General features: G+C 39.1%; 1 protein-coding gene across 2 annotated transcripts in view; it reads left to right on the top strand.

Annotated features, from left to right (window-relative positions):
• Window positions 1-6,958: 6,958 nt before the first annotated feature.
• The window catches only part of LOC134539426 (solute carrier family 53 member 1-like), a 73,876-nt gene continuing 55,342 nt past the window's right edge, over window positions 6,959-25,492 (top strand). Inside the window, exon 1 of one of the 2 annotated variants that reach the window (XM_063381457.1) lies at window positions 6,959-7,011. The gene's annotated coding sequence lies outside the window, so the exon portion shown is untranslated. Of the gene's footprint in view, window positions 7,012-23,881; window positions 25,242-25,492 lie in introns of those variants that run through there. The other variant, XM_063381465.1, reaches the window with a different exon arrangement.

Genomic DNA, 25,492 nt, shown 5'->3' with positions numbered 1-25,492 from the left:
TTTATCATTTTGATTGCTCAATTAAACGCTTCTAATAATCTGCGTGACTTAGCGGATTGTCGAACTTGGTTGTTAGGCTAGCATCTCATTCTCTTGACCATCACGCTCTCTAATAACTCAGTGTGCAATAGAAATACCACTTATGTAATATAATGTAAATTAAATGAGGTTTTGTCAATATAAATTGCAAAAAGTATTGTTCTTTTTGTAGTTATTTGGGAGTTGTATATTTACTCTGACAAATATTAACTTTTACATTGGCGTATGTGTTTACTTGTAAGTCCAGTGTACTGACAAGAAAAAACAGTTTCCTCAGTACCTACATCAAAATGTGTAATTTACCACGTTTTCATAACAGGTGTATGTATATTCGTGTATTTTTAACGAAGATTGTAGTAATAATTTGTGTATTTAGAAACATCTGTGTGAAACTATATAATTTTTGTAGTTTATTTAAAAAAAAATAACACGACAAATAAGTACAATTACTAAATCTTTGTACATTAAATTGTACTAACATTTTTACAGTGTATGTTAGCTTGCAGCAACGTTGATTCAAGAAGCTAACTAGTCTCCATGTCTCAAGCCCACAGCGAGCTTGTCGCAGCTAAAAGGTGCAGAGAACATTCCAAATTCAAGCCTTCGGCAAGCTCGAGAAAACCAGTCTTAGCTGTAATGGCCAAACCTACGTCTGAATTAAGCTAGTATTAGGCCCGATTTGTCAAATGTGCGCGGCAATAGGCTTGCCGCAAGCTTAAGGCCCGTTTTGCAATGACGTGGAAACGGAGACGGATCTCACGGGAACAGAGTTTCCACAACAGCACGTGGACGGAGACTGACTCGTACGGACCAGCTCGGCAATGCTGGGCTCTTCCGTTTACGTTGCTCCGTGCGACCAATAGAAGCCGAGTATTTGGCTGCGGTGGTAGCCACGTTTGTTTCTGCTGTAACTACATCCGTTAAACATTGTTTCAAGTAGAAGCACATAATAGTGTTCTATTACTTTGTGGTTTATTTTTATTATATAGCCTACGTAAATTCCGCCCGTGCTATGGTCTTGAAGAATTATATATTTATATATATATAATTAAATAAATATTTCGTAACCTTGAAATACAATCTCAGTGGTTGCCATTTGTTACGACTGTTTCCGTGCATTGCGGAAGCAGCGGACGCGACAATGTCTCCGTCTCCGCGCCCAAGGGCTGTGCGAGCTCGCGGCAGCTGGAGGCTCAGACTCACGTCGTGGCGGCTGCGGCGGGAGGTGCTGTCCTGGTCCCAGGCGCGACTGACGTCCGGGACTGCTTGCCTCGCGGCCGTGGCGCCCGACAACACAGCAGCTGACGGGGAAACACATTAGCCGCGACATCCTGCGGAGATAGCCGCCCTGAGGGCAGGTAGCTGATGACCGCGGTGACCTCTCGACCTCTGTCTCTCCCCCGCCTGTCGACCCCCCGGCGCTCTGCCCTCGTTCCTGGCTGCTCGAGGACCTGTCTCCCTGGCGGGCATCGCCCCGCTGCGGCCCACTCCATCTCTATTTCCCTTCTGCGTGTCCCGTTCCGGGTCATTGTATTCTATCTACCTTTACACATATTACGCTTTCCGACGTTTCGAATGGCTGAACTTCCACGAAATGGATTATATATTTATACATCGCATACTTTTTGAATAATTAGATGGAAACAATTTGCATTTGTATCATTTTTGTGCAGTGTGGACAAGGAGAACGAAATGTAATATGAAAACTGGAACTTTTAAGGTTTAAAGTCAATAATTCTACTGGCTGCTATGTGATATGATTTAATTTCTTTTCAAAAAAATTATATAATTTTACCTGGCCTTTCAAAATCATTAGAATTTTTATGTTTTTAAAAAGGCTGAATAAAATTAAATAAATTAGTTTAATTCATATCACGCAATAGCCACCAGCATTGCCTTTGAAACCAATTTTTTTTTTTTTCAGTTATTTATTGTATTTGTTTCTCCTTGTCCAAACTGCACAAAAATGTTTAAAATGCCACTTTGCCAGCCAGGTATTTTGAAGTTGAAGTTCGGCCTTAAAAACTCTACAAGTTTAACCGTGTTGAACATAAAAACAAAATAATAACCTGGAATGGGGCATATCTTCTTAAGGAAAAAGGAATATTAAACTGTTAATTGCATGTAATTTAAAGTACTGGCCAATACCTAATTCACAGATCGCAAACATCTGTAAAGCTAACCAGAGGCTATTTCTATCAAGAAAGACTATAAAAATTTGTTAAAATAAACTAGCCAAACCATCATCGAAATTGAAGTCCCAGATTCGCTTAAAAAAGGTTGCTTGAAAGATTTAAATTGCCGTATTTTCCAGGCGAAGGCCTGAGGCCTATTCCATAACCTCCAGACTCCCTGGAAAGACCCCTTTTAAAAATATTATGCCCCTTAAAGTTAATTGGCCCAGGGCCCCGCAAAGTGCAGTGTAGCTACTGCAGATTCCTAAACAACAGCAACATTTCATGTCTACTCTCGCACTGAGCCTACATCTTAGTCATGCTTCCTTTCACATAGCTACCAAACTCGTTAGTCTTAGAGGACAATATTGCTAACACCGGACCCTTGAGGTGTATAATGTTTTGGATGTGTAGCATCTTAGCTCTCGGTATACGGCATTTGGTGGGAGTATTTCGTCAATGCCACGGAAATAAAGAAACGGAAATCTGTAACAACCACGGTGCTGCCATCTGTAGCGGATGGCGCGAACCATAGTTCACAAACACAAAGCGAAACTTTTTCATAGTATATATTGTTTAATGAATTTTAACAAGAAGTATTTTAATAAAATTCCCTGTCGAATATCGGATCCAAAGGCAGGGTTTAGTATTTTTTCAAAACTTTTTCGCTTTTATATGAGCCATTTCGTTATATAGATTAAAGTTTAAATTTCGGTCTGCAAATCGAATGATTCGATAGACGACGCAGCTGCTTCGACAGCGTATTCTAGCGGCGGTGCGGAAACTATCTTGTGATTCGCGTTTCAGAATTGAAGTTGAAAACAAATTTGCGTATATTTATCACGCTCGGAATTATTTTAAAGAATTCTGCGTTGAATTTCGTGCGTACGCGTATAAGTCAGAAGGTTTCCCGACGCGTGAGCAAGCCACACACAGTTGTCCATGTGAGAAGAACGGATTTTCCAAATGTAGTGACTCGTAGTGAGTGTCCTTGCGCCTTGTTGATGGTCATCGCAAAAGTGAGTCACACTGGAAACTGCAAGCGTTTTAACTCGAATGGCATATCTGTTGGAATCATTGGGATGCGTAGCAACAGCACATCTCCTTTGAATTTTCCTTTTAAAATTGTAGCTTCGATGATATTGTTCACCATTTTCTTCACTGAAAATCTGGTACCGTTGCAAAGTCGCGGTGGATTGATGTTTCGGAGAAGAATGATACGCACGCCAATTTTTAATGTCAACACGTGTGGCGGCATGCCTGGCATATCAAGTGAATTCAAACATTTCAGTTAGATAATTTACTGACTTGATGTAAGTTTTTGGACATACGCCATTGCTAAGAACTTTTTCTGTTGAAGAAAAACTAATTAATAAAATAAATAAATAAAAATAAAAATAAAAATACTCAAAAAAGATACAAAAAACACACAAAATTAAGCAAAACAATTGCTGTTGTCAACAAGGATATGAACACCACAAAATATTCCGAAACAGGAATATGGTCAGCAAACAAAGAAAAAACAAAGAAAAATGTACTAAGAGAACGAAAAAATCCCCACAAATGATGACAACACAAAAATATTGAAACCCAAAATAATTCAGCACAACAGTTGAAGCGAGACAAAAAAACATGACAAAACGAAAAAACAAACAAATACAATAGTTTTACCTAAACAGAAACAAGCGACGTTTCGGGAACTGCTATCTGCTCCCGTCCTCAGGCAGAGACGCACATGGTACGGAAACACAGGTGCGAGTCGCACCTGTGTTTCCGTACCATGTGCGTCTCTGCCTGAGGACGGGAGCAGATAGCAGTTCCCGAAACGTCGCTTGTTTCTGTTTAGGTAAAACTATTGTATTTGTTTGTTTTTTCGTTTTGTCATGTTTTTTTGTCTCGCTTCAACTGTTGTGCTGAATTATTTTGGGTTTCAATATTTTTGTGTTGTCATCATTTGTGGGGATTTTTTCGTTCTCTTAGTACATTTTTCTTTGTTTTTTCTTTGTTTGCTGACCATATTCCTGTTTCGGAATATTTTGTGGTGTTCATATCCTTGTTGACAACAGCAATTGTTTTGCTTAATTTTGTGTGTTTTTTGTATCTTTTTTGAGTATTTTTATTTTTATTTTTATTTTTATTTGTTTATTTTATTAATTAGTTTTTCTTCAACAGAAAAAGTTCTTAGCAATGGCGTATGTCCAAAAACTTACATCAAGTCATGCACTCCCATTGCACAAATCTTTTATAGATAATTTACTGCTTCGTCTTCATTCATTACAGTATCGATTGACTTGTATGTTCTCGTCTCGTCGGGTATTTTGTTTGAAATGCTGAAATTTATTGCATTGACATCGTTGTTTTTAGCTGCTAGTACAACACGTTCACTGAGCCACTGATGACTTTTGTAGTTCTGTGCATAGGTGTGCCCAGACATTTCCATTAGGGGGGGGGCTGCTAAATTTTTAAATCAGAAGCTGAATTTAGAATGTTAAATAGTCTAAATACATTCACTCATTGACTTGTTGATATTTTTGGGCAGTATCAACGAGATATGTTTACTAGTTAATATTTATATCCGTATAAATTTAACAATCTTGAAAATATGTTTTTTTTTTTCATAGACAATGTTTAAAGTGTACTTACACATTTTTCACCCTCGAATTTCCAAAAGCTTGGTCCAGATCTACCTTGAAATGAACTTCTTTTTAGTGAATGCAAACACAGAAATTAAGACAACAGAACTTTAACAAACCTCTTAAAATATTTTTTTTGATTGGCCATTTTAAGGGACCTCATGTTTTAAATAAACTAAGGCGGCTGTATTTCCAGAACGATAAAATGTTCAAAAATATTGTTAATTAGCATGCTGCAACACTGAAACACAGTTTGAATGTCACAGTGCCAGGAATATACGAATATTAACGAACGCATTAGAGAAAATGCCGATCTGAGTGATTACATTAGGGGGGGGGGGGGCATGGCCCACCTGCCCCCCCCCCCCCCCCTTGTAGGCACGCCTATGGTTGTGTGATAGATTTTTAATATTTTCATTGCTATAGAGTGAAATTTATATAAGTAAATAGAGGATAGAAATTTAGAGGGATATATACTGTAAACATATATATATATGTGTGTGTGTGTGTGTGTGTGTAGGTACCTACTTCAAACAAATTTTAAAAAAAATGTTTGAGACATTGCAACGCATGCCGGGCCTTAACTAGTCTTCTTAAAAGATACTCTAACACTGACTGACAGACAACGCACAGCTTAAACCGCAAAGCCTAAAAGCATAAAATATTGCATAGAAGTTTTTTATACAACGTTGGTGAGCACTAAGAAAGGATATTTTTAAAATTCATTACCTAATGGGATGAAAGTTTGTATGGAGTTTGTCATTTTTGAAGTTAGAGATATGGAAATTCGTGTTTAGGCTTCTGTTTATAAATAAAAGTAGTTTGTTTTAGCGTTTTTAGTAATTCTTCAAAAATGAGGATCAAATACTTTTACATCGAGCGCACGGCTAGTGTATACATAAAAATCTAGTTATGTCCGACAGTCTGTCTGAATGTTACTTTTTCACGAAAAACTATTGAAATGATACAGAATTTTTTTCGCCCGATCATATTTCATATTGTTATATCTGGAACGAATATATACAGTAAACATAAGAATAAAGACCGTATCGTTTGAAACATTTCACGGTTTCAAGGTGGTGATGGAATAACTGTTGGTATTTTGCTTTGTATTATAAGTTTACCCGGGGAAAACCGCTTTAAATATGTTGAACAAATTAGAAATGTAATTCTTATGACGACTGCTGAAATAAATATGTAATAAAAATTGTATACGCTGACTTTAGTTTAATTGTTATTCGTACTAATAAAATAAAATAAATAAAATGTGTTATCATGCACAAAATATGATCTCAACTTAACAAAATGGCATCGTAGCCATGGTTACGACGGTCGTAAATATTAATTTCATTAATTACTTAAATAATATAAAAAATAGCATAACGCAAACCTATCGGCCCAAGTGTTGCCAGGAAATGTAGATATAGATATCAGATTCCTGCATTTATGAAAAACTCATGATTCAGCGTTTGGTCAGTTCGATTTATGTGTGATGGTAATAACGTTTTCGAGGATGTGGCCAGTTTTCTGTTCGACATGTCCAGGAACAGATTCATGGTTGGCGTAGTGGCAATCCTGTACACAGGGGAGAAACCCTAATTGCCGAAGATCGATACATATTTTGGGTCCACCCGCTACATAGTAACTAACTAGTACTTAACACAGTAATGCATCAGCTGTTACCACGCAAACAAACTAGCGAAAAATAATTCATTTTATTTTAATAGCGCCATAATTTGTGGTGTGGCATACTAGAAATACTCATTTATAAAAAAAAGATTTTTTATTATAAAACAATATTTTTGCACAGTTCAAAACTCTTCTACTAAGCAATTAGTCGTTTGAACTATCATTATGAAGCTAACACTACCCCCCTCCCCTGAGTTTTTTTTTTTTTTTTTTTGGGCTAGTAGTTATGGGCCACCCAACAGATAGCGTCACATGTCTCCCAAAGTATGGTCTCAGTTTCCGCTATAAGAATCGCACTTCTGTATCTCCCTCATTGTTCTGTTGCTCCTGTAGTTTGTGTATCTCATCGAAGAGCGTGGAGCCCGCGCCACGCGGTCGTGACGTCACGCGCGATAAGAAGCGCTGCGCGGCGGCTGCCGAGGGAACTACTCAGTGTCGGCGCAGCTGGGCGGCGCAGATGTTCGCAACGGGACGAGGTGAGTGTCGCGGCGCCATCTTGTCAGCCGTCAGCGGCTCGAGGCTGCGGGCTGGATGTGTAGCGGTGTTCCAAGAGGAACCATTTTACCAAGTCTGTGTCTATTCTGGCACTAGGAAGATGCTATTTGTTCTGCTGCTATGTATATCTACACTAAAGAGCATCTTCTCTCATCGCTTAGCTCCGTCACATGTCGATCCTGGATTACATGATTGTTTATACTCCACACAAAGAACATTTCAACCAACGCAGCCAGAAACTACGTTTCACGGCAGAACGATGAGCCCACAATTGAAATGTCGCAAATCGTGTCCGACGGACACCGATCGCTGATCGGTCCACGTGACCCTCCTACGTCAGGAGTGGTGTGGGCGATGGTCCTGCTCCGAATACATTGGTTAACTTAAAACGTTTTGACACAATATGTGACCTTTGGTAGCATTTGAGTAAGAAGAACACTCGTGATATTTGCTTTACCGGGTTCCCGTTTCAAAATGGTAAACAGAAAATAACGGACGGTGTGATAAGCCAAGAATACCGAGACAAAATATTGATCAGTACATGTGCGTTCGGGCTTTACAAAACCCGAACACACAAATTCATTATTCATTTATTAGCTTTTACTTTTGCGTTACAAATAAATAAATATCATTGAACACATAACTTCCAAAAGTTAATTTAATGTTCATTAACTTAGCTGCGTACTCATTTACAATGCATGAAAACAATAAACAAAAAAAAAGAAAAAAAAATTATGTCAGCGCTCTATAATTACTGCGATCTGGTAACTACTTTAGATTCGGAAATCGGACTTCGCAATTGAAGACAGGGGGGTTTTCCGCGCGACAGTGTGACGTCATTCACACTAGGATAAGGACACGGACTGCTCACTGGTGTTCGGACTGTTGTAGATGGGTCTTTAATGCCGCATAGTGTGAACTAAGCAGGTAACGGAATGAGGACTTCGTTTACTTCCAGTACTAGCAGTGTATGTTAAATCATTCCAAAAGTCAAGTTATCACGTGGCTCCAATGTTACAACTGGATTATTTCGCCTGGCTGGTTGCAGTTACGACGTGCAGATCTAATAGCTTCGCCAGTGATTATTTACACAAGAACCTTACAAAGTATTAACAAAATCTGTTTTCGCATGAAAATAGAAACATCTTTTCAACAATGTCAAAGAATATCATTTAAAAAAATTCAGCCCCTCAATTTTCCTATAAAGGCATGTTCAGTCGCTTATGTCTGTGAACATATTTCCTGAGTACACAGTGCTGAGCCTTCTGGAGACTTGCACTTAAGGTCGATACTGCACCATATATTTCAACTAGTGTCGCCCTTAGCACCATGAGATATTTCACAGACAGAACCTCCCACTCACACTGCGGTAGGAAAGAGACACTATTACGTCTCAGTTTCTCACCGTGTAAGCATAGTTCACGGCGAGACAACAGAGTCCTCTGCGGCGAAGGCCAGAAACGAACAGGCAGTAGCTGCCCTAGACTCTGCGGGGCCTACCCCGGAAATAGTGAAAAATTTACTCTTTCAAATAACATTATTAACCCAACCTGTAACTTAAAATTCGATATACATTTGCCCATTTATTTTAGTGTTTTTGATATTCTTTCCTGATATATTATCCTCAGATCAGTTTTATAAATGCTTACGATAACATTTACAATACTACCCATTGTAGCCGTTACTATGGTGAGACTTTCGTAAAATTTTAATATAGTTTTTCGTTTCATGGTCCATAGACCCCAAAACCGTCGTCAATGTCTATATGTTTATATATATATATATAATTATCGCAATTTTTTGGACACGTAACTGTCGCAATTTTTCACAAATCACTTCCAAACTGATACATAAAATCTAGCAATGTAAAATCTCGGGCGAGTTTGTTAATGCGCAATAATCGATCAAAGGGGTAGAAATAAGGAATTTTTTTTTAATTGAAAAATCGCTGTCACTCCCATTATATGGAAAATATTACATCCGTTTGAATGTATTTTAATTCGTAAGAGTATTACGAAAATCGTTTGTCTTTAAAGGTTTTTTATTCGACCAACCATAATTGCAAGGGGTTGAATAAACAAGGTTTTGAATATTACCAAATCCGTTCAAATTGTTTGCAAATCTTATAATTTTTCCAAACCATTTGTCCGTAACAATTTTTGATAAAAGAAACCATTATTGCCAGGGGTTCAAAAAACCTATGTTTGGAATAAGAAAATAAATAAAAATTTCCCAACCATGTACACTACCAAATCCATTCTTATAATTTTTTTTAAATTTCTAAATATTTACTAAAAGTATTGTTAAAATAAATTATTATCTAACCAACCATTGCTGCAAGAGGTGGAAATAACCAGGTTTGAAGGTAAATGTAGTTTTAAAAAAAAACTTCAAAAAATTCCGTTTTTATCGTTGAATGAACTAAAAATTAAAAAAATAAAATTTAAATTTAAGTTTTTTGTCGAACAGCCAAATAATGCCCCACAACTCTGTACAACTAAAAATGTGAGGTGCTTTATATTTGTTTTATTTTTTTCTTTTAGTAATAACAATATGAATTGTATTAGATTTTCTATTAATAATTTTAGGTTATAGTGAATACAAAAGTTTTAGGATATAGTCATTACGAAAAAATATATTAACTTAATAACAATAATAAACTTAAAATTATTAATGGGGTGTTCAGGGGCGCAAATCTGTCTGAGGAGTTAACCGACACCTCATCTGGATGCGATGCCCGTATACTGTACACTGCCCAAATTTTGGCCTACATGCAATAAGAAGAAAACTTTAAAATATGTATAAAGTTTTCTATAAGATATAGTTTGACATCAAACACGTACCACAGTCACGTTTACGCAAGTGCAGGCAGGCCCCCCTAAGTGAGGGGCTTCTTAATTCCAGGGGGCCCCGGGCCCCCCTGGGAATTAAGTCCAACGGGTGCTTGATATCATTTGTCTTAAATTTGTTATCACTAATTTTAGGATAAAGTCATTCCTTAAATGAAAGAAAAGAGCACCCCACGCTTTTAGTTATACAGAGTATTGGTGCCTGATTTGGCTGTTAGACAAAAATCTTTATTTTTTTTTAATTTTTAATTCATTCAACGATAAGAGCGGATTTTTTTTTAGTTTTCTTAAACTAACGTTTATTTTATTATTTTTAGTTTCAAAATAAAATTAAAATATGCATATGAGTAATTCAAACAAATTTAAAACACTAAATATGGGGGAATTAAATATATTATTTGTTACAATGAACTTAAAATTAATTAATTTTCACGTAATTTAGTCATTTTAGCTTATGCGTCAACATTAGGTACATGCAACTTTTCTTGTTATCTTAGAGCAACCAAGTTCTTCTACGTGGAGACCATCCAGTGACTTTACGCTACTAAGAGTTACATAAGCCTATCCGGTAGCAAAGACATGTGATCCCAAATAAACAACTGCATAATCTTCAGTGCAGCCTTTTATTTTATGCGCGGTAGATGCCAAACTCTGTATTAATGGCAACATTCGTCTTTCAACAGTACCATAGCTGTATTTCGCTGGAAACTGAATGGCTATTGGTTTAATTATACATGCACTCTCTGTGCCGAAATCAACACGGACTGATGGAATGTCCGTATCGCACACGTGATCACGCCGAAAGAGTGGCCAGATAATTACAGATATAGAACCCATATTGTCATTAACGAAACCCAGGCACATTTTCCACCATAACACGACTTTTGGATCGGAAACACTCCAAATCGAAAAAGCATTGAGTTTTAAAATTTTCTAAATTTTATTTACACCTCCTCCCCCCCCCCCCCCCCGGGAAGGGGGTAACAGTCAAGCCCTGGGGCAAATATCCACCATGCCCCTATCTCATGGATACACAAAAAGCCTGGTTAATACCCATATATCGAAATTAGTGGCTTTTTGAACCTATGGACCCCCCCCCCCCCTCCCCGGCTCAACATACACCATTTTAACGCTAAGGTCTTAAGTTATCAAAGTATTGTATTGTCAGGAGTTCTTTATGTATGTAAAAATTCAACACATTCGGTCGTTGAAAAGTGGATAAAAATTGAATGGAAAGATTTTATTACATAGTCCATTCACACATGCATACAGGTGAAACTAATAAAATCGTGGTAAAATGACCATTACATTTTAAAAATATATTTACTATCAAATTCGTTTTAATACATATTGTATGAATCCTAGACTTCGTTTAAAACTTTGGCTGAATCAATTTTTGATGAAACTAATTATTACCGTTTCAACAGGGGTTGAAAATTTAAAATATTCAAAATTCATAACAAATCCATTTCAATTTATTTTAAACCATGTTAATATTATCTTAAACTTTGGTGCATAGAAAAATGTTATATGACCACGTGTTTAGTGCACGTGATAAAAATAGTAGTGTAAGGTTATAATTATTATATAATTATTATATCTGATTTGGCAAATAATATGACATCCGTTCTAAGTTATTCAATGGTGGATATATTGAGTTTTTTAAAAAAAATAGTCCTAATATTTTAGCTGCATTGAAAATGAGCAAATATTTAATCGATCATTCTGTAATATTGGAGAACATAAATATGTTATGCACATTAAGTTATTAAAATGTTTAAGTATTTTATAGAAGTTTCCAAAATATTTCCAGAAGAAATAGCTACTTAGAAATCTACCCACGCCTGTAGGCTGTGACGAAAAGTATTTTTTTTCTAATACAAAACTAGCTCACTAAGTTACAAGATGATAAAAATATAATTTTCCTTTTCCCATTAATGTACATATTTTTAACGGAACACTAAATAAACCAAAACATAATAAAAATAAAAGCACCGGCGCGGGTCTCCGATGACAGGCTCCTTAGTCCCACACCTCATGCCTGGGCTAGGACACGCGCTCAAAATGCCCAAGGAAACAGGCTCCTAAAGCTAGCCATACACATACTGGAAATCCTTGAGTTTTTGATTGCGCAATGCGGAACTGGAGGAATTCCCCACCTGTGGTCCGTGCATTCCGGCGATTCCGGGGTGGGTGGGGGGGACAAAGTCCCCCCCCCCCCCCCCTTGAGGACGGAACTGAGCAGCCAGATGCGGCGTGTGTTGCTTTGAGGACAGTCACCCTCCAGGATTTCCTCGAGGAAATTGTCTGCGAGTGTGGGCGAGGGTTCGGCAGAGGTTATCCTTAAGGAAATTCAGAGACTTGTTCCTTTGGTATTTCCTGTACGTGTATAGCTGCCAGAGTCCCGCAACTCATGCCGGAGGCCTACTGACACGGCCACCCTCGGGCTGCCCACGAGGCCTGGGCGAGCAGGAAAACAGCCCTCTGTTGCTCCTGGAGTTCGTCTTCGTGACTGGCACTCTCCCCCCCCCCCCCTCCCCGGCCCCAAATGCTCTTTGCGAAAAGGAAGGCGGTGCGTGACATATACTTCGCAAGTGGTTTGTGTCGATTGTATTTGAAATCCTCGCGTTCGCTCCGCATTAACTGTTGCATAGAAGCCCAACGAGGTGAATACCTTTTTTTGTGAAGAATATAGCATTTTATCTCTTCACGTGTGTTGAAACCAGGACGTTAACTCCTCGCAATTGCCAAGTACTTTCAATTTTTTTTGTAACTATTGATCGGGGGAAAATATTTAAACATTAAACTCGGGTAGTTCCACAAATAGCTATGCATTTTTTGAAAGTTAAAATTTCTTTAGGCGCGTTATGGAAAAATGATGAGAGTGAATTTTTACGATGCGTGCGCGCCATACAAAAAAAATCTTCACAGAAAGATGGCTGACCCACGTGTATGAACATAAACCCATATATACTTAGTAACTTAATCAAAATTAGGGTACACACACCAAACGTATTGGTGTGCCAAATGAAATTTATGATAATGAAAACTACTCTGGAACATATTTGGTAAACTAAAATAGTCACAGTAAAGATTAATTTCAACTTTTATAAAACCTAAGAATACTGGTATTACACAAATTATAACACATACTCTCTATACAGCTTTCTGTCAACCATAGCGCAGTGCGCAGTGGTTACAGCTTCCAGGAACGAGGTTCAAAAATCGGTAGCGGAATTGGTTTTTTTTACGTTTTTAAATTACAAGTTACTGGATAATGCAAATTGTTCTTTAAGTGTGTGTGTGTGTATATATATATATATATGTTTGTCGTATTGTTATTATGTTCATTGAATTGATTATTTCTTGCTGGGTAGGCCTATGTCCTCTATTGTTACAATAAATTTCAAAATAGTTAAGTGTCTTACATCAAAAAGAAGTATAACTTCTAACGCGCAGACCATTTTTTTCTTTTCAAGATGGCTAAAAACTTTAGCGATGACGGTCAAAGACCACACAGCTCCGCCAAAAAGGCAGATATTCTGCAGTGGTATGCTAAAATTGTAGGAATGTTAGAAAAAAATGAATCGAAAAGTTTAAAATTTTTCTTTCGCATGAAGAGTTGCAGGTGGTGGACGTAAATCGTAATAACAATGTGGTTTGATCTTCATTCCTGGCAGTATTTCACGCATATTTAATAGGTATTTCGACTACTTTGGAATCGAAGCCATTACTCGCAGTAGGCTCGCCGCCAGTCACTGGCGTACAGCCATGTTGTCGTGTTCAGTTTCCACCAATCAGCATGCAGCTACCAAGGCACTACAGCTCAGCGACTGCATGGGAATGTTTTCAGAAAACCAATTACTGCAAATTGTTTGGTAGAGTGATTTCCGCGACTTCTTTTTCTGCATCTGTCATTAAAATAGTTCATCGCTATGTAACTGGTAACAGAAATCGGAACTTGTCTATTCCTTTGTGCAGTGCTAGAGGTTCTCTCGCGGGCATGTAGTAGTCGCTAGTCGTTGGCTTGGACCGAGACAGCGCCGTGGTACTACACACATGTCAGCGCACGCTAGCAGGTACTGTGCCTATACACTCGCTGGTGCAGGGTCACACGTGTGTGCACTAGACGTAGTGCTACACAGGACTGTCACGTGTCTCTAGTGCACTCCAGCTAGGTAGAGTACCTGTGTACCCCGCTGGTGCAGGGTCACACAAGTGTGTGCACTAGACGTAGCACTACACAGGACTGTCACGTGTCTCGAGTGCACACCAGCTAGGTAGAGTACTTGTGTACTCCGCTGGTGCAGGGTCACACATGTGTATGCACTAGACGTAGCACTACACATTACTGTCACGTGTCTCGAGTGCACTCCAGTTAGGTAGAGTACCTGTGTACCCCGCTGGTGCAGGGTCACACAAGTGTGTGCACTAGACGTAGCACTACACAGGACTGTCACGTGTCTCGAGTGCACACCAGCTAGGTAGAGTACTTGTGTACCCCGCTGGTGCAGGGTCACACAGGTGTGTGTACTAGACGTAGCACTACACAGGACTGTCACGTGTCTCGAGTGCACACCAGCTAGGTAGAGTACTTGTGTACTCCGCTGGTGCAGGGTCACACAAGTGTGTGCACTAGACGTAGCACTACACAGGACTGTCACGTGTCTCGAGTGCACACCAGCTAGGTAGAGTACCTGTGTACTCCGCTGGTGCAGGGTCACACATGTGTGTGCACTAGACGTAGCACTACACATTACTGTCACGTGTCTCGAGTGCCCACCAGTTAGGTAGAGTACCTGTGTACCCCGCTGGTGCAGGGTCACACAAGTGTGTGCACTAGACGTAGCACTACACATTACTGTCACGTGTCTCGAGTGCCCTCCAGTTAGGTAGAGTACCTGTGTACCCCGCTGGTGCAGGGTCACACAAGTGTGTGCACTAGACGTAGCACTACACAGGACTGTCACGTGTCTCGAGTGCACACCAGCTAGGTAGAGTACCTGTGTACCCCGCTGGTGCAGGGTCACACATGTGTGTGCACTAGACGTAGTGCTACACATGACTGTCACGTGTCTCGAGTGCACACCAGCTAGGTAGAGTACCTGTGTACCCCGCTGGTGCAGGGTCACACATGTGTGTGCACTAGACGTAGTGCTACACATGACTGTCACGTGTCTCGAGTGCACACCAGCTAGGTAGAGTACTTGTGTACTCCGCTGGTGTGAGCTTAGTGCGGCACCCCGAGTATTCCTGCTCGCAGCTGCGCCCATTAGCGACTGTTGACGCCTCACGCCGCGCGATGACGTCATGTGTGGTCTGGCTCCAGCTGCCCAGGCCAACGACTCTCCCCTTGCCGCGGTCTGTACCCATGCTTCGGTCCAAAAGACGTGGGTCGAGCCTTCTTAAGGCTCTGTCTCTCTGTCAAGTGTTTTGTCTCCAATATATTTGACGATAGATTTGGAAGTTTAGTATTGAACGGAGAAATTTCTTCTAATTTTCTCCATCAAATATATTTGGTTAGATAACCTCAAATATGTTTTAAATCGTGTCACACTATCCAAATGTATTTTTAGTCTGAGCTATCTCAAACTTTTAAATTTTAATCTAAATTTTGAAATTTAAAAAAAAATGTATTGCAGCACTGATGACATTTTTTAACTTGTTATGTTATTTGTGCATTTTTTTTTTGAAAATTCATAATATTTATTTAAGATAATATTCGTTGCATAATGAAATAAATGTTGACTGATTTTTTAAAGTTATAGAAATATAATTTTCTTTTTACACGTAAAATTCTTTCGTACACGACATTCATATTAACATTAGTTTAGGTTTTTCAATTTTATAACCTTTTTAATCGCCTATTTGTTCTTCGCCATTTTAAATATTTTCTCTCGGCACGATTTTGATTGGAGATCGCATCCAACATCAAAGACATTTTAGAAGTATTTGATGGAAATTCAAGTCATCCAACTTGTCAAACAAACATTGCCGCGCTAATGGCGTTTTCGCATACGTCATAACTCGCCAACTCTATTTGACACGGCATATTGGAAGGTTTTGGAAGCTAAAATTTGACAGTGTGACCAGGGCCTTCGCCCGCTTGCGAGTGACAGATTCCAGCCATTGTTTTCCTCTGATTCAGTATCTCAGTGTACCTATTGTGCGCATAACTGCCAGTGCGGTGTGTCACGAGCTAGGTCGGAGTGTTTTCCTGTGACCGCTAATGGCCTTATCAGCGGCCACTGTTATCAGCGACGCTCACGGCTAGGCGGACTAGCGACCTTGGCCCCCCCTCCCCTCCGTGACGTGGTGCTTGTGTCTGTCAGCTGTCCTGCTTCTTCAGTCCAGGTAGCTCTTCATTTGAACATATGAATGACGTTAACATCAATAACCGATGACATTGGCCAGCTGACGACTTAATTTCCTTACTGCATGCCCCTTTGTTTTGATTGTTCGTTGGGTAGAGCGAGAAACTCTTCGTTGCTGTTGGACACTAAGACGCGACCAGTTCAACAGTGTACCAGCTCGGCCAGGACCTCGCCGTGTGCACGTGGCAGTGTGCACGTGATGGCTGTAGACGTGCTTCCTTCGTGCACGTGACCACGACCGCTCTGCTGGGGACGCGACGGTGGGGCTCAATGCACGGTGCAGGCTGAGCCTACTACTGAGCGCGTCCCGCGGGTGCCGGATAGCGGGGACCCCAGCTGTGATGAGCAGTTGGAGTAGTCGATAATATAAAATACCGATTCATGGACCAACCGGTCGTGGCTTGGGCAGCCTGGATGAGACTCGAGACTCGGGAGAAGCTGTGGTCGGAGGGGACTTGGCTCGCAGCGTCGCACCAGAAGCGGGGGAATTAACACATCGCGTCGCTGGTAGGAGGCACGCGGTATCCCCTGTGAGACAGGTTTCGGAACTGCAGAAGAAAGAAGCGGACTTTCAGAGGCGAATGTCTGGACAGGCTGCCCGGCTACGAGCGGCACCAGGCCGGCGAGGGCGGTGTTTTCCTCGTGTTTCCGCAAGGCAGCGCGCGGAGAGACGGCAGCCCGTGGCGTTGTCGCTCTGTCGCGCCCATGTTGACTACAGAGAGCCTCTCACCGCGTTTGTCTGCCATGCACAGCGCTTAGATAGCCATCAACAGTTCCTGCTTTCACTGCGGATCAGTGAATGCACTCCAACCTCTTCCAAATCTCCATAACCGCCCCCTCCGGCCTTAGGAAGAGTGCCGTCGGGGCTGAAATTCTCTTTGCCCCTGCGTCCATATCCCAGCGCATTGGCGCATCTCGCTGGCTCGTCAGTTTCCTCTTCTTGGTAAGTGAGGGAGGGGGGAGGAAAGATTTCACTGGCAGTTCTAAACGCTAACAGAAAGGGTATAGGCCTTGTCCTGGCACGAAAAGTTGCTCCTTAATTTCATCTGTGTGGCACAGACTTCAGCGTGGAGGGGCTGTAGTAAAGAAGAAATCAGTCAAATAGTTCAAACCTATCCAGCTGGATACTGTGCTACCTGTAGCCGTATGTGACGTCAGACGTAACCTAATTTGGGTACGCGTGTCTGTACACAGTACCCGAGAAGAACCGCTACGGTACGCAATGTACATGAATTGAGCAAAACGATAAAATTATTAGTTTAATATTTTCTCACTTTTTTTTAGTTAAGCTGGATGATAATTTTCATCCGTCAATCACGTGACATTCAACCAATCAGATGGCCCGAAAAATTCCATCCGTCCGACTGTCAAAGCCTTGCCAAGCTTTAACTTTCGACGGACGGATGAAATTATAACCTAAAAAATGTCTGAAAGGAACTGTATTTATTAAAAAAAATACATTTCTTTTTTTATTTGCTAAGCTGCTTTAAAGTTATGTTTTTAACTTGCTTATGAACACGTTTTAAGTGTGGTATTTGAAACAAAAATTATCTGAGACACAAAAGTAATTAATAATGCACGGTTACGTGAAAATATATTTAAATAAATATTTGTTTAATATGAAAATTTGTTTGATAATTTATAGGTGCTTAGCGTACTTGGACTTCGAACTAGTAAACCTTTACAAGATTAATTTCCTCAAAATTATAAGCCTTTATATATCTCGGCAGCATACAATTAAAAAAAATATTATGACGAATGTTTGTCAACCGCTTGGTTTGTTGACGAACGGACGACGGATGGCGGACGGACGCGACATATTATTGAGAGTCCACCTTTACTAACAATATCTGGGTTGGATTACATAAACTTTACTATCCAAGGTATTTATGTATGCTATATTTGGGCATTAGTAACACATAATTTCCATACAAGGAAAAAATCAACCAGGAACTACCTGTTTTCTGCATGCTTACCTTTTTGGTAAGGGTGTTCCCCCTGTTCTTTGAAGATGTTTATGTACTGCGGCGCCTCAGCGCACGAAGTCAGTTTCAAGCAGTTCAGCGAGCGAAGGAACTGTTTCTATTTCAGTGAGCAGAGAGGTTTTAGTGTGTCGTGTGGCAGTACGGTAAATAGGGAGAAGAACTCAAGAGTTAAGATTTAAATGTCCATACTTGGAATATATTGTGGGTTCACAGGTAAGCTGCTAACAAATATTCAATATTTTCGTTTGTAAAACAACTTTTTCAAGTTACGTTATCTTATGTTTTACTTATGCTGCGTTTAATTTGTTCTAGTTGAACCATGAATACAAAAATTCAATGTAGTGAAAGTCTTGTTTCAAAATGAAGCAAGCTCTTGCAGTTGTAATTGCCCGATAAACGCGTGTAACATCTGAGTGAGACATTAAGGTGCCGTATATTTTGTCCACTTAACAGATTCTAAAATTTATGACACTAAGGTGGTGCTGCTTTTATTTGATAGCTCCGAGTCCGCGCTTTGCAAAAGGAAAAATTTTTAAAAATGTATAAACATTATACAATTTTTCAATATCTGCTGTTTAATTTAATTTTGAGCATTTAATGTAATTATAATAATTTATATGTAATAACTATAATATCTTAGGGGTTATAATTATTTTCCTGATAATAAAAATAGATTGACCTATTCTTCCCTTCCCCCCCCCCCCCCCCCAAAAAAAAGACGCATTTTGAAATCCTACAAACGGGCCTTAGCAGTAGAGTTAAGATTGCATTGAAACTATAAAAGTTTATGTTGTCTCACTAAAATGAGATCAACAGTATGATATTTATGTTAGATAAGAGAGAAAGTTTTTGTTTTCATACTTTTTGTGTGTATTTAGCTACCTGAATGATATCCGTACTGAGAAATTCTTGTAGCCGAATGTGAAGGTGACTGACTGTACCCAAATTGTGCGTGCTATGATGTGGCAACACAGGCGTCAAACTAATTTGAGTGAGGATTATCTTAAATAAACATTAAGTAACTGAGTTAAAACTGATAAGCTTATTTTTTGCGTAGCCAGTTTTTGTCACGAAATATAATTTTATTTAATCTTTTTAAATTTCTATTTTTGGAAAGGGGGATTTCATTGATACATTTAAATCGTTGCATTTTAAACAGCTTTGATCATATTCACAAATTTTAAAGATTAAATAGGATTATCTTTTTTTACCATTCTCGAGCGTTACATCTAGGACAAAAATATTTTTATAAGATATTCATAAATAATTTTAAAAGCGTTTTGTATTAAAAATAATCTTTTATGGGCCTAAAAGTATTTTTTTTATTTATGTTTTGTTGATTGTACGTTATTACTAGGTCAAATAATGGGGGTTTTCAACCAATATTGATCAAACTGGAGTTAGTTATGAAGTTAAACACTATTATTGTTAAGGCCCCACAGTTGTGCAAGTCAATTTCCTACAGTTCTCATTTCTCTCTCTCTCTCTCTCTCTCTCTCTCTCTCTCTCTCTATCTCTCTCTATCTCTCTGACTGTTTGTCTCTTTACAATATAGTTGATACAGAAAACATGATAGTGCAGATTTTTTCTGGCAAAAAATAAAAAATAACTTATTTTTTGACCTAGAATCATGTAGTAAAATAATATATTATTTTTGTTAAAATAATACCATAAAACAAGAAATACAATACAATCACTAATTTATAACAGTGAATCTATAAAACCATTAAACGTTTGTTGCGATTAAAAAATTATCACAATTGCACGATGATATCAATAATTTAATTTAATTTAAAATTTAAAAAAAACTGATATGTTAGCTCGCATAGCCTTTATGTTGGGCAAAAAACCTATCAAAACTCCCTGCTGGAAATCACAAGTTCACAAAAAATGTTATTTATTTGCGGAAACAAAGTATCTCAGGGATAACTGGTAATAAAAATAATTTCTCTGCGCCAGCTTTACACAAGTGTAAACACAAATGTAAATATGCTTCGTTACCCTAATACCTTTGACACTTACGTTCAAACTAATGCAAAAAAAAAAACAATTAGTACTTAGATAGATACAATTTAGTTTATTTGTTTGTTATTGTCTTTAATTCACTTTTTGACATGTCGTATCACTCACTATCTTAATGAACACTGTCCTCTTTGGATAGCCAGAATTTAAAGTACCTAATGTGTTTGATTTTAAAAGCTGCGTGTGTATTTATTAAATATACCAATAACCCCTCGACCGTTTCTGCTCATACATGAACTTAAAAATTACATTGGCCATACCTGCAAACCTTTATGAAAATCCAATTTGTCATTTTTTTATTAAGTGAAGCAATATACAACCAAATACATTTTAATAAATAATTTTATTTTTACATAGACAAGGGCGAGCTATGAAATATTTGTAGTAAATTATTTTATAGTGGTTGGAATTTTGTTTCAATTTTTAAAGTAGAATTTTTTAAGATTTTCAAGATGGCCACCAAGATGATGGTCGACAAGATACCGGTCGGTGAGGTGTTTGACGATCCGTTGATTGGCATTAGTGCATTCTTGCAAATAACAAGGCAAACGAGATAGCGATCGGCGGAAGAATACTCTCCAAATGGTAATGCCGTGCTGATGAAACCGCACTGAGATTTGCGGACGTTCTCGTTGTTGGTGTTTATTCCCAGGGCCGGCCCTACACATTTTTCAAGTGTACGCGAACAACATTTTGGGCCCCCCCCCTCCCCCCCCCCCCCCAAAAAAAATATTTTTTAAAAAATCGAAAATGATAACTTTATTAAAAGCGCTTTTGATAATTTTGGTTTACAAAGCAGTACCACGTGGTTATCTGTAATATTATTTACACACTCACTACTTTAATAAATTAAATCATGATATTAGATAAAATAATTTACAAACTTGCATCAATTTTTACAAGATTAAAAACACACCCAAGTTATAACTGTACATAAAATAGAGAATGTAAATGAATTTAACTACACTCACATTATAAGAATGTATGGCAAAACTAAAAATAAATCATTAAAAATAGATTTTTATGGGTTTCATTTTTGCTAATTCATTGAGTATGAAATCGGTGTCCATTTCATTAAGCAACTCATTTTCAATGAACATTGTTGCCAGCCCACTCAAACGCTATTGAGACAAAGTTGATCTTAAATAAATTTTTATCAGTTTTAACTTAGAAACACTTCTTTCACCACTGGCCACTGAAACCGGAAGAGTCAGAAGAATTCTCAGCGCAACAAAAATGTTTTGGAAGGTGTCCATATAACCATTTTTGGTTATGAACGACAACACTTTAGCTGGAGAACTTTCAGACGGCAGCATAAGTCCAAAAATTTGTAGCTCGTCAAACAGTTCAACTCCGTTTATATCATGATCTGCTCCATCACTTAGAACACTGTCTAGACAATTACAAGCATCCTTCAACTCATTTATATCCCAAGTGTGTAAATTTGTAATATCATAAAGAAATTTGAAACTCTTACTGTGGTTCTCCATAAGTTCAAATCTCTCTTTAAGCGAAGATATTGCTGTGTCAAGTACTACAAAGAAGAATTTAACTTTGAACGATGTCCTCCCAGCCTGAATAGGTTCATCTTCAGTCTCGTAGGAGAATTGCTTTTTTGTTTTCCTTGGACGGACTTGAGTTTCTTTTTCAAAGTCAGCAGCAATACCGACTTTTTCTGCAAGCTGTTTTGCATATGTGATGACGTTATTCAGGCCTTCATCAGATCTCATTTGCTCTAGAAATCTCTGTACACTTTTGACGAGATCCATTGAGCTTTGCAGGTCAGTTGTAACCTTTTGCAAGACCTTACTTACCATGTTTATTTTGAACAGAATCTCATACCAAGTTACTAAACAACACAGAAACTTGAAACTTTGCAGTTTTCTTGCGATTCCTAAAGCAGCGTTTATGCCAAATGCATCGAGTTTCTGGTCTTGAGAGGCTTCATACACAGCATCGTATATTTCCTCAATATTATATCTTAGAGGCAATAAGGCCTCAATCCTACTCTCCCATCGAGTGTTGCAGAGAGCTTTTACAGTAAGATTTGGCGTGTGTTTCATCAAAATATTCCATCGGTGAGTTGAACATGAGAAGAAATTAAATATTTATTGAATAATGCTAAAACAGTCAACTGCAGTAGGGCAAGTCAGAGAGGCATCGTTAACCACTAAATTAAGGGAGTGGTTTCCACATGGCACAAAAAATGCTCGAGAATTCAAATCAAGTATCCTTTTCTGAACTCCAACATGCTTTCCTTTCATATTGGAGCCATTATCATATCCCTGGCCTCTCATGTTCTTTAAAGGAATGTTCCGTGTAGATAGCTCATTGAGTAAAGTTTCTGTGAGGCCTCCGCCTGTAGAATGTGTGATAGGTACGAAACCTAAGAAATGTTCCTTAATTGACATTTCTTCATTTTCTACAAATTTAACAAACCTTACCACTAATGTCATTTGTTCAGTGTGACTTACATCGGGTGTACAGTCAAGTATTATGGAATAATATGTAGCCTGTATTATCTCATTTAAAATACGATCTTGGATTTTAGCGGACAAGAGACCAATAAACTCATTTTGAATATTTTTGCTTAAGTAATGAACATGTGTCTCTTCAGAAGTAACTCTCCTAACGTGTTCAGCCATGACAATATCACATTTGGCAACGTATTCTACAAGTTTCAAAAAATTTCCGTTGTTGGGACTGAAAAGAGTTTCTTTTGTTCCTCGAAAGGCCAGTCCTTGTTTCCCTAAAAATTGGACAATACAAAGCAAGCGTCTAAGAACTTGGTTCCAATGTTCTGTTTCACCTCGGATAATTCTTTCATTTTCTTTGTCAATAGTTTTACCCGAACGCAAACGTAAGGCTAGTTCCCGCCAAGACTGACAACTTTTTTTGTTATTATGAGACCTCTCATGACTGGCCAATATTTTTTCCAAGTCTATTTTATATTTGGGGCCGCGGCGGCCGAGCGGTTAGATCGATCGCCTTCCACCAAGGCGATCCGGGTTCAATTCCCGGCCGGGTCACGTAAACTAGGTACTAATATGTACCATGGACAAGGCCGGCGGCTCGGCGCCCCCCTTTGATCAGCGCCCTACGCGGCCGCGTAGCTTGCTTATACCTAGGACCGGCCCTGTATTATTCCAGGAATCACACTGTGAAAAGTAAAAAAAACACTTGTTGGAATGAAATGTCGGCGCACACAACCCATTATATGCTCTGTATAAGGGCAACTTATCTAACTTGTTGGTGCCAGACAATTGTTCTTGCGACACTTGAAACTGTTATTAACTGTGGTTTACAATTTTATACATATATGTTCTGGTAAAAAGAATAAATTTCCAGAGACTGCCAATTTACTCGGTGCGCGAGTAACACCATTGAATATATATATATATATATATATATATATATATATATATATATATATATATATATATATATATATTCAATGGTAACACACACCCCAACTGTTCGCTAAGCTATTATGTTTCCTTACAGCTGCCTCGAGATACTTCATACTCCCTTAAATATCCCTGCCTCCTATCGAAGCTCAAATCCGTTAACCTCATCTACATCTAAAGATTTCTGGAAGCTTACAGGCAACGCACTAGTGATGGGCAGAACGATTCAATTGACTAAATCGATTCATTTGAATCAGTTCCATGTAATGATTCGTTCGAAAAACTCGTTCATTTCGTTGCCTTAGTTATGGCCACTGACAACGGGATCCGACAAAACTCAAAAGCCTTAAATCGTTCATCCGTTCGAGTATCCGTTTCGTCCAGGTGGCTGGTCATGTCGCCTGGCTGCTTATCGTAATCTGATCGGGTAGGGTAGCTGAAATTCCAGACGTGTAGATGTTACAAAAAATGTGCGCGAACACATTTCAGAGCTCTCGCAGATAAATTTAGTAACCAAAACCTAGATAATACATGAATTAAAAAGTGTAACGCGATACTTGTTCAGTCGTAATCCCACTCCTGACTTTTCATATTATCCTTTTTATTTGATTAGTTATCGTTTTCTCTTGTGAAAACGCGCATGCTGTGATAACTGATTACTGTGACTTCCGATGGCATGAGTCATTTTACGAACTAATCAAACTGGCCGGTTCACTTCTCTCGTTCTCTCTGCGTTTTATATTCTCCCGAATCGTGTTCCGCTTTCGAGTAATCGACTTTCAAAGAGCTGATTCTGTTTATATTGAATGTTTCATATTCTTTTGTTCGCTCAAAGATACGTACATTTAGAACGAATCGTTCACGAACGACACATCACTACAAAGGACACGGCTATGGCTACTGATGAAGAACCTTTGCTTACATTTCAGTGCAAAGCTATGATATCTTTCTTCAGAGAGTTCTGCGTGGTTTTAAAGAGCGTCGGCTGAATGATTGTGAGAGTTTTTTTTAAAGTTATACTCACGTGTGAATTACGACTACGTTACGATCACGTGGCCAAGAGAAGACTACGAAGATCCGAAGCGGCGTTAGCGACACAGCACGCAAGATGATAGGTTGGATTATTTTGATTTAGAGTTATTGTACTTTTCTTGCAACAGTGCGATTGTACATACGAAGCTTTGTGAGCTATGGGCAAGTTGTTGGCATGCAAACTGTGCAGCGGCCGCCTCAGAGAGAACTGTAGCCATGCCTCACGTGTACTGTTCGGAGCCGAATAGTGCTGCTGCTGGCTCAGTCACCAGTCCTGCTTCCCGCGGGGAGTGACCTAACCATTAGGCGCGTTAGGCAGAGACCGCAAGATGGCGGCCTCGAGCCGCGATAATCAGGCGGGGCGACTCTGAGAGCAAACAGGCTCATGCCTCTTGTTTGAGGTGAACGCGTGTCTCTCTTTGCTCACTTGCTCCAGTCTGCAGCTAGCTGTGCACGAGGCCTCTCCTGGACAGTAGTTGTGCTGCTCCCGGCAGGGGGCTGTCCTTGTTCCGGTGTGCCTTCGTGCGTGTTGTTGGCTCGAGGTGAGTGCGACTGCTTGCTTCAGTTAGCTATGCGACATTAAATAAAACATTTACAAGAGGGTAATGTAGGTTTAGAAGAATAGGTCAATTGTTTGAGTACATTTATGTTTAAGCACCAATATTTTTTAATGTATCTTACTTTATTATCTAGCTGTATTTCACGCTGAATCGCAATCTGTATGTACATAAATTAGTGTTATCCTAATTGCCGTACTATTGAAACCGGGTTGGACCGTGTTCACACACTAGTT

This window comes from Bacillus rossius, chromosome 1 (assembly GCF_032445375.1).
Source record: "Bacillus rossius redtenbacheri isolate Brsri chromosome 1, Brsri_v3, whole genome shotgun sequence".
In the NCBI taxonomy this organism is placed as follows: Eukaryota; Metazoa; Arthropoda; class Insecta; order Phasmatodea; family Bacillidae; genus Bacillus; species Bacillus rossius.
The sequence above is the reverse complement of the archived record's forward strand: the minus strand, read 5'-3'. Positions and strand labels throughout refer to the sequence as shown.